General features: G+C 37.2%; 1 pseudogene; it reads left to right on the top strand.

The window, feature by feature from the left end:
* The first annotated feature begins 2,855 nt into the window (after window positions 1-2,855).
* Window positions 2,856-7,268, top strand: LOC147926413 (uncharacterized; annotated as a pseudogene).
* The last annotated feature ends 4,638 nt before the right edge of the window (window positions 7,269-11,906 follow it).

Raw genomic sequence — 11,906 nt, 5'->3', positions numbered from 1 at the left:
TGGTTGCTGTTGCCTGATTGTTTAGTGTGCTCTACATGTTCCGCTTGGAGGGTCGATTGACCTCAGTATCAACAATTCCACTTAGGGTCTGACTGGTTCAAACGCTGCGGTTGTGGTTGCGGTTGCGGGAGATTGCGGAAGCAAGCGATTACGGTTTCAAGCGTTATTAAGCGTTTTGAACAACTGGTTTAGCGGTTTAAAATTGGTGCGTTTGCGGGAGGTTTACGACTGGTTGACCAGCGGGTGCAATAGCGGTTGGAACATAATAAATGTGATATATAATATATAAATGTTTTAAAACACCAAAACTTTTATTAAACTTGATTTATAATTAAAATTTATTAAAAAAATGCTAAACTAATTATTCAAAAAACAAATAAATTTCATATTGAAATACATATTCCTTTATGCATTTGGCTTATCACCAAAAATTTAATCAAGTAATTTGATAAATGACAAAACATATGCTTTAGATCGTAGATCTTTTCTCTTTTCTCTTAGATCGTGGGTCAGTAGTTGCATCGGTAGGAATGGTCAAGTGAGAGTTGAGAAGAGTCACTGGTGATTTGTTTTAATATTTTTTACAAATAATCTTATTTTCTTAAATTTCTGATGAAATATTATATTTATTTAGATTTTTTTGAACTTATGTGCGATGTGCCATAAAGTTTACATCAAGTTTTTCGGATTATTGTTAATTGAAATATTATTTTCTTCTAATTGTTTATTTTATAATCTCTGCAATTGTATCTGTAATTCATTTTCTCCCATCTTTAATGAGTAAAATGATTAGATAGAAGACATAACAAAAAAAAATTCATTATCATTGATTTCTTTTAAGTTTTTTTACAAAAAAAAAAAATTTCAACCGCAATCGCCCGCAAACGCAAACGCTTGCGGGAAGCAGCTTTTGGAATTCAGTGATTTGGAGCGATTGGAAGCGATTAGGAGCGATTGAGAGCATTTTGTGTGATTGGTTCCAATCGCTAGCAACCGCTACCAACCGCAAACGCAGCATTTGCGGGAGGTAGCGGGAGAACCAGTCAACACCATAGATTTTTTCTTTTGTATGTTGTAGTTGTAGACCTTTTAATGGAGTAGAACGTGTCAAATCATTTAATGTGGTTAAATTGAAAACATAAAACGTATAAGAGTATATAAAAAAAATTATGATGTTATCATGAAAATGGTTGTGGATCAATTGGTATAGGAGCACATTTTAAACGATCATTTGTTGATATAGCGGGTTCTGATCGCAAGTGTTGCAGTCTCTTTAAAAAAAAAATACAATTGAACTAAACTAGAAACAACACAGAAACGACGTCGTTTATATAAAACCGATTCTATACAGTTTTAGAAAACGACTCTTCAAATTGCATTAAATCGGACGAAAGAGAGAACCAAAACCGAGTCTAAAACCGGAAATGTCTACCTATAAACTGCAAGATGAAAACGAATTGTTCGTAGATAGGGTATTGCAAATCTTTGACCAGTTGCGTGCGTCTTTTGGAAACTAAGAGATCCGATTACCAGTTGCTCGCCCGCCTCGCTCTCAAGGTCGGGTAATACGATGGTAACTGCTACGAGTAGGCCGGTGAGGTTAGGTGAAAAAACCATATGATGAGGATATGTGGATGGTGTACCGGCCACCAATCATTTGACTATAGATGAGCCTTCAAAGCTAGGGTGGGATACTGGGATTGGTCAACGAAACACTTCTTGTGGTAGAAGGACGAGTAAATGTAAGAGAGGAAAGAATGAGACGATCAAGAATGTGATTTTTGTTCCCATGCTCAACAGAAACCTGTTAAGTCTTAGTCATATGATATCAAGAGGTGAATGCATTATCGGTCTGAGGATGAATTTGTGGGAAACCATGTGGATTTGCTTTGCCTTTGAAGATGATTGAAGCTAAGCTAACACTACAAGAAAACCTGCGATATGTGACCATTGGTTGTGACGAAAATTGTGGTCGCAAATATTAGCGACTACTTTATAACGTATTTGTGACTAATTAACGACCAACACTAATACCAAGACAAATCAGTCGCAAATTAACGACGATGTGGGGAAGTCGGCGAGTAGTCGCAAATTACGGACCCTTTTGCTACGTTTTTAAGACTTGTCAAAAAAAGGTCGTAGTTTGCGACTAATTTGGGACGTAACTGATGGGGTTGCAAAAAGCCATCGCTAAATCGTCACAAAATAAGACTTATTTGTAACTCTCGTAAAGTTTTGTTGTTCCGTCACAAATCAATCGCAAAATAAATTTAGAAAACGCTGGAAACATTAGTATCTAATCACCTAATTTTTTGAGACGCCCAGAATGTAGTCGCAAATTCGTCACAAATATTCGACAGATGGGCAAAAACGTAATTTACAAACAATTCATCTTCTTCTCTAAAAACCCTAAGCGCCGCTGCGAGTTTCAATCGGAAATTTTGGTGTTTTTTCTGTTTTGTTGCGCATTTTCTTATGTGTTTTCATCAAAATGGAACAAATCTACGGTGAATATAGCGATTTGTAGCAAAAAAATGAAGTTTTAGAGAGTTCTATTATTGGAGTTATGTGCATTACCGGGTAGACCAAAATCATCGCCGCCAACCACTTTCTAGTGTCTCCACGGCGCTTATTCAGCCGCCATGGCGAATTTTTACAACCCCCTGACCAATTTTTACACCCTTGTGTTAGCCTAACTCAACAACTTTGTGGTGCGACCTCCTAAATGTAGTCACAAAAGCGTCACAAATATTTGCCTATATATATCAAGCTCCCCTCACTCTTCGTCACTTTGGTTTGGGTAAGGAAAAAAAAAAACAGAGAGAAAAAGAAAAAAAAAAAAAAAAAAAAAAAAAATGTGGAATTCTAGATCAAGAGAGTGGATGTACAACCGGATTGATCCAAGGATAAACAATATCTCGAGAGAATATTCGGCGGGTGTTGATGAGTTTATCGAATTTGCTTGTTCTCAGCTGCCAATGGCCAAAAGAGGTAAAGGTAAAATCCCGTGCCCTTGCATAATTTGTCAGAACGAGAAGTCTTTGAAAGCAGAAATTGTTTCGACGCATCTGCATGGTAGAGGATTTATGCCACATTATTTTGTTTGGTCTGAACATGGTGAAGATTATGATGTTACTGGGGCAGGAACAAGTAGTCATTATGATACTGCAGATTATGCTAGCGGTTGTCAATCAGTAGAGCATGATATAGGGAATGTATATGCTGGGATGGTGAATGATGCATTTCAGGGTTCGACGACATTTAATGCAACTGATGGAAGTGGATATTATGTTCAGGAAGAACCGACTCATGAGGCAAAAAAGTTTTATGATATGTTAGATGCTGCGAATACTCCTATTTATGAAGATTGTCGTGAAGGTCAATCGAAATTATCATTGGCTTCTCGATTCATGAATTTGAAAGTAGACCATAACATGTCTGAAAGTTGCGTGGATGGATGGGCTGAGTTGTTCAGGGAGTATTTACCAGAGGATAATCAAGCAACTGGTTCATATTACGAGACAGAATCTTTGATGCGAAAGTTAGGTTTGCCGTACTATACATATGATGTATGTATAGACAATTGTATGCTGTATTGGAAAGCAGACGAGAATTTGGAGCATTGTAAGTTCTGTGCAAAACCAAGATACAAGACTAGTGATGGACGAACTAGAATACCATTCAGCCGTATGTGGTATTTACCTATTGGTGACAGATTGAAGAGGCTGTATCAATCACAGAAAACTGCAGCAGCGATGAGATGGCATGCTGAGCATGAGTCACAAGATGGAGTAATGTGCCATCCATCTGATGCAGCAGAGTGGAAGAATTTCCAAAAGCTGCATCCTTCATTTGCAGAAGAAAAGAGAAACGTTTATCTTGGATTATGTACAGACGGATTTAATCCTTTTGGGATGTCGAAAAATCATTCGTTGTGGCCCGTCATCATCACACCATACAACTTGCCTCCAGACATGTGCATGAGAAGTGAGTATCTGTTTCTTACGATACTAAATTCTGGACCAAATCATCCGCGAGCAGGTATTGATGTTTTTCTCCAACCACTAATCGAGGAGTTAAAGGAATTGTGGAGTAATGGAGTGGAAGCGTATGACATTTCATTAGATCAGAATTTTAACCTTAGAGCTGCTCTTTTATGGACAATCAGTGATTTTCCTGCATATGGTATGTTGTCGGGATGGACTACACATGGAAGAATATCGTGTCCGATTTGCATGGATGATACAAAGGCATTTCAGTTGCCGGCTGGTAGAAAGACATGTTGGTTTGACTGCCATAGAAGATTTCTTCCTGCAGGGCATCCACTACGAAAAAATAAAAAAGATTTCCTGAAAGGTAAGCATGCTTTAAACGACAATCCACCTCAATCTTTGACTGGTGAGCAAGTTCTGTATGAGCGTATATGGCATGTGCGACCTCCTAAAACTTCTGAAGTTGGTGGAAATGGTCATGAAGTCAAGGTTGACGGCTATGGTACATGGCATAATTGGCATAAGGAAAGTATACTTTGGGAGTTATCATATTGGCCGGATTTGACGCTACGACACAATCTTGACATGATGCATATCGAGAAGAATGTCCATGATAACATCATGTATACTGTTATGAATGTTAAAGACAGATCAAAAGACAATGTGAGGTCAAGAGTAGATATTGCACGATTTTGTGATCGGCCCAAATTGCATGTGGATGATCGAGGAAAAGCTCCATTTCCTATTTGGAGATTGACGGCCAAAGCGAAACAATGTTTACTAGAATGGGTGAAAAACGATGTTAGATTCCCTGACGGATATGTAGCAGATTTAGCTAATTGTGCAGACATCAATGGTGGAAAGTTCTCGGGTATGAAAAGTCACGACTGCCATGTATTTATGGAACGGCTTCTCCTGTTTGTATTTGCAGAACTGCTACCACGTAACGTTCATCTTGCATTATCAGGTATTTATATAAACTTAATAAATTTGTCATATGTCTATTGAAGATTGTAATTTTGATGATACATTATATTACAGGGCTTGGAGCATTTTTCCGGGACTTAAGTAGCAGATCATTAGATATATCCCGCGTCCAAATGCTCAAGACTAACATAGTCATGATTTTGTGTAATTTAGAAAAAATCTTCCCACCTTCTTTCTTTGATGTCATGGAGCATCTACCTATACATCTACCTTACGAAGCAGAGCTTGGTGGTCCAGTCCAATATAGGTGGATGTATCCTTTTGAAAGAATGTTTAAGCGTTTAAAAGGCAAGGCGAAGAACAAAAGATATCCAGCAGGTTCAATAGTTCAATCATACCTAAATGATGAGATATCTTTCTTCTCATAACACTACTTTGCTTCAAACATTTCTACAGCTAGGATTCGAAGGTAAAATCAATTTATGTACATTTATTACATTATCTTATTATTTATATTGTAAATGCTAAAATTGTTCTTCTTTCAGGGCAAAACGATATGATCCAGGTGAAGTGCCCATATATCCTATACCGGTACCGGATATATTCACACAAGCTGGACGTCCTAGTGGAGTAAGTAGTGAAATTTGGTTAAGTGAAAAAGATTACAAATGCGCACATGCATATGTTCTACGGAATTGTGATTACTTCCGGCCGCATGAGAGGTAATTATTAAGTCAATGTTTATAAATAGTTTGTGCAACGATATTGTTTTGATATTTGTTTCTCTCTGATTTGTATTACTTAGGTTGTTAGAAGCCCAAATCCGATATGAATATCCAGAATTGTCTGATGAACAAGTCACATCAAAAAGAGATGAAGATTTTGCTTCCTGGATTGGACAATATGTAAGTCATTTACTATCTATATTGCCCAACTTAATATTTGCTTTTATTTGTCTTCAATATGATGTTAATATGGTGGATTATGTAATATAGGTTAATACAATGAGAGATCAGGAGTCTTTTCCTCCATGGGTTTATGATATAGTCGAAGGTCCTGAAAATTGTGTCATCTCGTGGCCCGTTTATTTTACAAGAGGTTACCTGTTTCACACTCAAGATCATGGACGTACGAAAAAGACAATGGATTATGGTGTATGTGTCAAAGGACAAAACTATTCAGAAGATTCAGAAGAGGATGATTTTTATGGAATCTTGGAAAATATCATTGAACTTCAATATCCAGGTTTTTTAGGATTAAAGATCACCCTCTTCTACTGTAAATGGTATGATCCTACTATTGGTAAAGGCACTCGAGTAAGAGATGGAGGCATTGTTGACGTGCTCGAATCAGGGAAATATCATAACTATGAACCATTTATTCTAGGTAAAGTTCTGTTAACCAAACGTTGGTGTTTATATGCAGCAAACACTTATCAATTCATTTAACTTTGCAGGGTCTCAAGCTGATCAAGTTTGTTATCTTCCATACCCGTGCATTAAACGACCCCGAAAAGTGTGGCTCTCAGTTCTCAAAGTCAATCCTAGGAATGTTGTTCAAGGAAAATTCATCAACGCAAATGAGTCAGTTATATTGCAGCAAACAACTGATGATGGATTGACGGGTTTGATTGAAGAAATCGTAGTTGACAGTTTGGTTGTCGACCATCTTCCCGATGAATTCATCGATTTTGAAATCGAAGACACAGAAGCAGAAGACGAATTCCAATGTAATGCTTCAACATCTGAAGAAGAAGATGATAATGATGAGGATGATGATGATGATGATGATGATGATGATAATGTCAATGAGGATGATGAGAATTAAGACTTTCCTTAACATTTAATGTGTGTTTGTGAGACAAAACTATTGTATGATATTTGTTAGATTGTAATATCAGGTTCAAATGGTGTAACAGAACTAATTAATGTCTGCAATTTTTAAAAACAATATAAACTATATATATGTCGCAAATTAGTCGTTAAAGGGTCATCTATTTGCGACTTATTTGCGACTAACACCTGAGTTCGAGACGAATTTGTAACGACTTTGCGACGCTCGTATTTTACTTGGACATTTATCTAGTCATATTTTGACAATTGTCTACATTATAAGTCTTATAATGACTTACAACATTAGACTTGAGAAATATAATCAGTGGCATACAAATATTATAGAATTCTAAATATTTGTAAGAATTTCTTAAAAATCTAAAACATTGCTTAATATATTAGGTAATGTTTAGTAATTCTTTGTAATGATCATAACTTAAATGCATTTCATGATTATTGTCATGTAAAGGATTAATCTTGCTCAATTGTTGTAATTTCATTGATTCTGACAGATTAGATCGGCTGGTAGATCGATCAAAAGCTTTAAAATTCATTAGAAAGTTTTGTGACTCTTTAGATTGGTCACAATAAGGTAGCGTTTTTGCGTCTGTTTCTTGAAGCAGTTACAAAGTGGTCGTAAATCAGCTACAAAAAGACGATGAATTTGCGACCACCGCCTGATTTTGGGACCACTTTGCGACTAACACCTGAGTTCGGGATGAATGTGTAACGACTTTGCGACGCTCGTATTTTCCTTGGACATTTATCTAGTCATATTTTGACAATTGGACAATACTATAAGTCTTATAATGACTCCAACAACATTAGACTTGGGAAAATAAGCAATTCTATATAGTCAACTTATGGTTTTGTATCTTTTTAATAATTAATCAAACCATAACATGTAACATGATATGTAATGAGTTTGCAATTTCATAACTTACAAACATTGCATGTGTTTTTACTAATTTAACTTGCTTGACTTTTAATTATTGTAATATTATCCTTACATCACAATAGATAGGTGTTATTTCGATCATAAGTTAAGAAATTCGTTACAAACATTATGTGACTCTTAGATGTTAGTCACAAATTCGTCTCTCCTTGTTACATTTTGCGACTTATTAGCGACCATTTCGAACTTCTTTGCGTCTGTATTGCGACATAATTGCGACCGATGATTTTCAGATTAAAATTTTGGGTTTTCTTTTAGCGGCAAAACCTCCCTCCTAATATTTGATTATAATTAACATTTTGTGACCCTTTTGTGACTACGAAAGATTCCTAAAGCTAAAACAAAACCCATTCGACACTTAGTAAATATCGACATAACCTTTTAGATCTAGGGTTTTGCTCTCTTGCTCTCTTTCTCTCAACCCGAAAATCTATCTTCAGTCTCTAATTCGATCAATTTCTCAATCTCTCTAAACCCAATCTCTCTGTATTCTCATTGATGGCTGGTAAATCGACCAAAGGACGAGGAGGGAAGTCTGTTGCTCCCCGAGGTAACAAGGCGCCAAGAATTTCAGGCAAATCGACCCAAATTTCAGGCAAGTCGGCCCAAACTTCAGGCACGTCGGGGGTTCAAGTCGGCGGTTCAAGTGCTCCCACACGCGGCGGTTCAAGCGGTTTGAAACGTCCTCTCACACGCGGCGGTGGAAAAGTATCCGTAGGTGGAAAGTCATCTTCTGAGTCGTCTACCCCCTCTTCAAACGCCACACCTTCCGGTTCTCCGTCTCCGTCATCTCATCCACGGCGTCAGACCATTTTTCCTCCGGTGCTTCTTCAAGCGTCTACTTCTACTCCACAAGCTTTTCCGACAAACCTGCCATCTCTTTCTCCTCCACAACAGACAGAGAGACAACTGTCAGATACTAATCCTCCACAACTTCCACCGAGACAACGACCATGGAATGAACCAAATCTTCCGCAACACGACCAAGCACCTCCACCTCGTCAGCCACAGTTCGATGAGGATGAGTATATGGAAGAGGAACAGGCTGAGAGTGATAACGATTCTAGTGATGGCGAATGGGAATGTCCACCGGAAGCTCGAGAACCACCGGTGCCGCTAGATTATGATGCTTTGATTGACGGTTTGTTGCAGCTTCATGGGCGAAATCATCTACCAGTCTTGAGTAAGGACCATATTGAAGGCGTTGAGACCATATGGTAAGGAATCTTGGCTTCTCGTTTGAGTAATTTCTGTTTTGGCTTTTGAATTTGTGTTTGAGTTTATGATAGAGTTATCTTATGATTTTTGGACTGGTTAGAGTTAGCTTTTGATTCTCTCTAATGTCGATTTGTGATTCTGATTCTGTTTCTGTACTTTTGTTTATCTACTTTATATTTCCTTTCTTACAGGTTTACCAGGGACAAGGGTAAATTGTCTAGAGTGATTTCCACAATATTCAGAAGGAAGTTTGATGGTCCTTACTATAGCTGGAGTGTTACTCCTCTCCATATTCAAGAGAGATATTTCAGGACATTTGCGGTAAGTATTGTATCTCTTACCATTGTTTGCTGTCCAATCAGATTACTAGTGTATTAACAATTTTCATTTTTTTGTTTGTAGAAAAAGTATACTTGGGATGGAGCTATTACTGATCTTGTCAAGCAAGGATTCTTAAAGATCGCCAAGAAACGCATGAAAGGAATTGTCAGCCAAGCTAAAACGGGAGGCGTCAAACCTATTTGGATTACCAAAAAGCTTTGGTAACACATGTGGAAGTATTGGGTCACCCCTGATGCAGTGGAGAAGAGTGAAAATGCATCGCTCTCTCGTAACTCTGATCGTAACGGTCTTGGTGTTCACAAACACTTATCGGGCCAGAAGTCTTACTTGCAAGTTCAACAAGAATTGGTAAAGTACTTTCCTATTAGTTTTGCTGATTCTAATCACCAACCTAACATTTACTTTATACGATTTCTTTTTTTAACCTTTGCTATTTTTGTAGGAGGAGGAATTGGGTCGGCCAGTTTCTATTGGAGAAGTGTTTTTGAGAACACATACAAGACCTGATGGAACATTTGTCGATCAAAAAGCGAAACAAGTAGCTGAAGCATACGAGAAAAACTTGGAAGAAATCATGACTCAAATGGATGGGGATGGGCCAGCAAATTCTGAGAACGCATCTGAAACCTCAGCTATTCGGAATCTCTCTATTGATCAACAGAATGAGATCTTTCTAAAGGTAATTTATGTCTAACTCTTCTTAACATTGTCTTTATTTTATACCTAGAGCATGATGCTACTTTCAGATTTTTTTGGCTTTTTAATCATTTTCTGTTCATGTTTTCAGTGTACTCAAACAGATGACAAGGGAAATCCTTTTGGGCTTGGACGACTTGCTGAAACTGTGGCCAAAGGGAAAAGAAAAGAGACTTCTGAAAGCTCCTCTCCCTCATCTATGTTGGAGTTGAATCAGAAACTTGAAGATGCTCGTCGTAAGCTCGTGAAACAAGATGAAGAACACCAACAAGCCCTTTCTCGACTCTCAACCTTGGAGAACCTTTTCTCATTCATGAAGAAAAAAGATCCAGAATTAGCTGACTATATGGATGCAACTGCCGCAGGCACTGCACCAGCCACCAGAGAAGGCACTACACCAGCCACCGGAGAAGGCACTACACCAGCCTCCATACCTGCCAATGAACAAACCGTCAATGAAAACGGTTCAGTCATTCTCTCTACCTCTCAGAATGAATCTTCTTCTACAATTCTGAACTTGTTGTTTATGTTTGTGTTCTCTTTTGGATTTATCTCTTTTGTTGGAACTTGAATTATCTCTTCTGGGACAAGAATGTTGTTTGGAACATGAATGTTGTTAATGTTTTGGTTATGGATTGCGTTTTTTGGTCAATATGGTGTTTTAGGTTTCATATTTGAATTGTCAGGATTTTTAGCATTTGATTTCAGCTTTCTAAATTAGTAAAACAATAATAGTAGTGACTACCTGGTAACAAATAAGTCTCAAAATTGTGACTAATTTCAGACCAAAACATTTACGCAAGCTAACAAAATCGTTGCCAATACGTTACAAATTTCTGACCACCCAATGTCTCTAACACATTAGTCGCAAAATTTTCACACTCTTTTCTCACCGTTTCGCGACTAATGACACGCTCATTTCTCTCCAAACCAGGAGTCTCTAATTCGTCTCAAATACACATGAATCACAAAAAGGTCACAAATTCGTCGTCAAATTTACTACTAGCTTGCGACTACATTGAGACGAACTTTGTCACTTATTTGCGACCACATTTTCGTCATGATTCCCCGACGCACAACTCGTCCTAACGTAGTCGTATATACGCGTTTCCAAATGCAGTCACGTTTTGGTCTTTAATTAACGACTAAAATTTACAGTCTTAAAGGAGTCGCTTATTACCGACCAAATTTAGTAGTCATAAAATCGTTGCAAAATTGCGACACTTTCGCGACACTTGTCATTTTGCGACGAGAAATTTGTGACCACTTGAGGACGTCGCTCAAACGTCGTAAACAGGTGTTTTTGCGACCTATTTGTGACGATTACCGGTGTCACAAAACGCAGGTTTTCTTGTAGTGTAATCTCACCTCTTAAATATCCCTGCCTTTGCTTTGGTAGTAAAAATTTTAACTAGTTATTAAGGTGGGGGGGGGGGGGACACACATGCCTTTATGTGGTTTTATAATGTTTAGTCTAGTGTTCAAAAACTACTTTTTTCTTTTTTATTAGTTAGATGCAATGTTTTTTGTTAATTAATGGTGAGACCAATTCTAGCTAGTAAGTAGATAAATCAAAAGGTTTTTCACTTGTTAGGAAGATGACCAAAGTTGAGAAAACAGCAAAGTGACACACATGGAATGGAAGGATGAATAGATCAAGGAATGTTGTCAGTACAGTTTTTTTTTTTAAATATTAATCTTATTATAATTATCTTTTTATAAATTGTTTTAAGCAAATATTTTGTTTATATAAGATAAGATTATAATTTTCTTATAGTTATCTTTTAATATTTTTAAATTGTTAAAACCCGAAATAACATATATGTTCATGCATCCTAAGATATATACTCCCTTTTAAGGTTTTACATACAAATTAAGATAACATATAATTTATCTCTTTTGCATAAAATAATTATTAAAGAAGATGAATTCAACCAATAACAA

This window comes from Camelina sativa, chromosome 15 (assembly GCF_030686135.1).
Source record: "Camelina sativa cultivar CO46 ecotype springtype chromosome 15, ASM3068613v1".
Lineage (NCBI taxonomy): Eukaryota > Viridiplantae > Streptophyta > Magnoliopsida > Brassicales > Brassicaceae > Camelina > Camelina sativa.
This window is presented reverse-complemented; position numbering and strand designations above follow the sequence as displayed.